Source organism: Puntigrus tetrazona, chromosome 8, assembly GCF_018831695.1.
Source record: "Puntigrus tetrazona isolate hp1 chromosome 8, ASM1883169v1, whole genome shotgun sequence".
NCBI lineage: Eukaryota > Metazoa > Chordata > Actinopteri > Cypriniformes > Cyprinidae > Puntigrus > Puntigrus tetrazona.
The window spans coordinates 1,714,600-1,718,774 of NC_056706.1; the positions used below are offsets into that span (position 1 = coordinate 1,714,600).

The 4,175-nt window shown below is 43.4% G+C and overlaps 1 long non-coding RNA gene across 1 annotated transcript; it reads right to left on the minus strand.

Moving 5' to 3' along the window:
- Positions 1–2,801: 2,801 nt before the first annotated feature.
- Positions 2,802–3,863, minus strand: LOC122349999. Its single transcript, XR_006251551.1, has 2 exons — positions 3,793–3,863; positions 2,802–3,459 (listed from the first exon to the last, which is right to left on the minus strand). It is a non-coding gene; the product is annotated as an uncharacterized LOC122349999 (long non-coding RNA).
- Positions 3,864–4,175: the final 312 nt, after the last annotated feature.

The following is a 4,175-nucleotide window of genomic DNA, read 5'->3' on the forward strand; positions in this document are numbered from 1 at the left end:
CAGTGGCCTGAGTCCTGGGCCCCACCCCCTTTTCTCGACTCAGTAGCGAAGGCTATTTATTAGTTCTCACTTAAGTTTCACTTAGTTCTTTTTTTATTCTATGTGGTAAAGTGCAGTTCTTGACATTTGTTTAATGAGGTATGCCTTAAAAAAAAAAAAAAAAAAAGATGGAAATCTAGATTTTTACATTTTATAAAGTCTATAGCGCTCTGAATAAACAATTTAAACAACCATGAAATTAAACAAATTTCAATAAAAGAGTTCAGATTCAGAAGAGCAACTGCCATTATGGTGTAGCAGACTTGGATGACTCATACATCCTGTTATGCCAACAGACTAAACTAAAATAGAAACAATACTAAGAAAATCCATCAGCAAGCAAGAGTCCAAATCCACTTCATTGTTAGTTCATGCCAGCTTAGGTGCATTAAGCAATATTAACTGATAGATATTTTATTCTCCTCTCCAGTACCCTGGCATAGACTTTCCCGGTGAGGCTGAGGAGTGTGATCCCCCTATAGTTAGAGTACACCCTCCGGTCCCCCTTCTTAAAAAGAGGAACCACCACCCCAGTCTGCCAGTCCAGAGGTACTGTCCCCCACGTCCACGCGATGCTGCAGAGGCGTGTCAGCCAAGACAGCCCCACAACATCCAGAGACCTGAGGTACTCAGGTCAGTGACCTCAGCCAGGGTGATGGTCGAGTCCTCCCCTGGGTCTCCAGCCCCTGCTCCCTCAGTGGAAGCGTTGGCAGGATTGAGGAGATCCTCAAAGTATTCCTTCCACCGTCTGACAATGTCCCCAGTGGAATTAGCAGATTCCCACTAGCACTGTATACAGTCATGGCAGGGCACCGCTTCCCCCTTCTGAGGTGTCGGACGGTTTGCCAGAACCACTTTTTAGGCCATCTGTTTTTTCCCACCGGTACCTGTCAGCTGCCTTAGGAGTCCCACGAGCCAACCAGGCCTGATAGGACACCTCCTTCAGCTTGACGGCATTACTTACTTCTGGTGTCCACCACCGGGTTTGGGAGTTGCCGCCACAACATGCACCAGAGACTTTATGGCCACAGCTCCAGACGTCCACGTCGACAATAGAGGTAGAGAACATAGTCCACTTAGACTCAATGTTTCCAGCCTCCTCGGGATCGGTCAAAGTTCTGAAGATCTCTCCTAACAGGGTCTCTGCCAAACATTCCCAACAGACTCTCATGGTACGTTTTGGCCTGCCAAGTCTGTATTCGTCCGATAGTCAAACCTCAGCTTCAGAAGGAACAATGCGGCTTTCACCTGGACATGGAAAACTGGACCAGCTCTATACCCTCTTCAGGGTACTGGAGGGTTCCTGGGAGTTTGCCCAACCAGTCCACATGTGTTTTGTGGATTTGGAGAAGGCATTCGACCAGGTTCCTCACTGTGTCCTGTGAAGAGTGCTCTGGGAATCCAGGGTAAGGGGCCCATTGATAAGGGCTGTCTGATCTCTGTATGATCAGAGTAGGAGCTTGGTTCGCATTGCCGCCAGTAAGACAGACTTTTTCCCAGTGCATGTTGGACTCCAACAGGGCTGCCCTTTGTCACCGGTCCTGTTCATTATTTTTATGGACAGGATTTCAAGGCGCAGCCGGGGGCCAGAGGGGGTCTGGTTTGGTGACCACAGGATATCGTCTCTGCTTTTTGCGGATGATGTTGTCCTGTGGGCTGCATCTGGACAGGACCTACAGTGTGCAGCTGAGTGTGAAGCGGCTGGGATGAGAATCAGCACCTCTAAATCTGAGGCCATGGTTCTCAGTCGGAAAAGGGTGGCTTGCCCCCTTCAGGTTGGTGGGGAGTTCCTGCCTCAGGTGGAGGAGTTTCAGTATCTTGGGGTCTTGTTCACGAGTGAGGGGAGAATGGAACGAAAGATCAGCAGACTAATCAGTGCAGCTTCAGCAGTAATGCGGTCGCTGTACCAGTCTGTCATGGTGAAGAAGGAGCTGAGCCACAAGGCAAAGCTCTCGATTTAGCGGTCAATCTTCATTCCCACTCCCACAACCGAAAGGATGAGATCCCAGATACAAGTGGCCGAAATGAGTTTCCTCCTTAGGGTGGCTGGGCACTCCCTTAGAGATAGTGTGAGGAGCTCAGTCACTCGGGAGGAGCTCGGAGTAGACCCGCTGCTCCTCCAAATCAAGAGAGGCCAGCTGAGGTGGCTCGGGCATCTGTTCCGGATGCCTCCCGGATGCCTTACAATGGAGGTGTTCCGAGTATGTCCCACCAGGAGGAGGCCCCAGGGAAGACCTAGGGACATGCTGGAGGGACAATGTCTCTCGGTTGGCCTGGGAGCGCCTCTGTGTTCCCCTGGAAGAGCTGGAGGAAGTGTCTGGGGAGAGGGGAGTCTGGGCGTCCCTGCTAAGACTGATCCCCCCCGCTACTCGGCCCTGGATAAGCGGTAGTAAATGGATGGATGGATGGATAGGGAAACGCATCCCACAGCATAATATCTGAGACCAACTTCATTATTCATCATTAATTCAAACACAGGTGCGTGTGCCTGATGAAACCGTTTCATGCTAATGCCAATGCGGTTCATGTTTTGACTTCAGTAAATTTCTGTTTTAATAACATGATTCTTAAAATACTTTAGTCAATTAGAGTCCATTATTTTGTATCAAAAGTCCATTCCACAACAAAAATATAAACCCCAATTTTGTAGCAGACATGGATGTTTGGAATGGACAATGAATCTAAAAATATCTATTCGTTTTTATTGTCTTTAGTTTTATTGTTTTATTGTCTATTATCAAAAATTAGAACAAAGAAGCAAATCACATGCAAGTATAGTTTTTATTTTCATATACAAATTTTTCAAAAATACAATACCATGGCTTCTCCCCCTTACTCTTTGTGAACATAAAGCAAAGCTTCAGTAAAGAAATCAGAAGTAACAGATTCAGTTATTTTTATATAACAAACAAATGAGGAATACTACAGCATAAGCAAAAACCAACCAAACAAACAAAAAACTAATAAACTAAAATAAAAATGTAAAGGTTGTGGATATAAGCAGGGGTGCACATGAGTTCACCTGGAGACTTGGTTTGGTTTTCACTGAACATGGTCTGACCTTTTAAATATAACTATAAAAATAAACAAATAATTTTATTACACTTTATTTACACTTATTCTCTTTGAAAAATCCGTGCTTAACCTTGATTCATGCTTCAAGTTTGAATGCAAATCTTATACAGTAATAATGGTTTTTATGCATTTTTTATGCATTAACATCTGTCAAAGTGGTCTGAATGTATACAGCCCATATGTTTATCTGCATACCACTTATGTGCACCCCTAGTCATGGGTTATAACAATTATATTTTTCATTTATATGTTTTTTGTTTTTCTTCATGCCTGTTCTCTTCTCTTCTTAAAGTGATTTTTACACTTCTGTGTAGTCATTGTCGGTAACTGCTGTGGAGTCGGTGTCTGTTAACAAAAGTGAGTTTATGGTGTTATTTTCTGTGTGCTGTTAAACTACTGAATCCCAAGCCTCGTCCAAATCTAATCCTGAGCCCAAAAAGGACAAGGACAAATATGATCAGATATGATCAGAAACACAGAGTTAAGATTCATGAAGTTAAAAAGAGAAAAGTTCATTTGAAATGTTTATGTTAATCCTCAGCTTTCCATGTTATTTTTGGAGCTTTCTTTAAAAGGCATCTTTATCAGCCAGAGTTAAGGATGATTGAGGCAATAATTAAATTAAATACATAAAGTTGCATTTTCTGTGCATTTATTTGCAACAGGTGAAGCACACACCTTTAGTTTTGCTCCTGATGTTGGTCACAATCACTGCTGCAATCAAGATGAAGAGACCAACAGCAATGAAGAAGAAAAGAAAAGGCAGACGTATAACAAAGATACTCCTCCTCCGTGAAGATCCGAGACTGCAAGGATATGCAAAGACAGACAAAATGTATTTTGGTATGTATGGCTGAGATTTAGTCATATACAAGCACTCTAGCAATCAGCTATATCATTAATGTATATTTTAAATGGATAATTATGCATCCTAGGCGTCAGGACGAAGACAGAGGCAGATAAAAATGAAGGCAGAGACAGATAAAAATGTTTAAAAAATAGGAAAAACTTAGCAATATTACATGATCCAGGCAGTGACGTAAAATCTAAGTGTTCCTGCA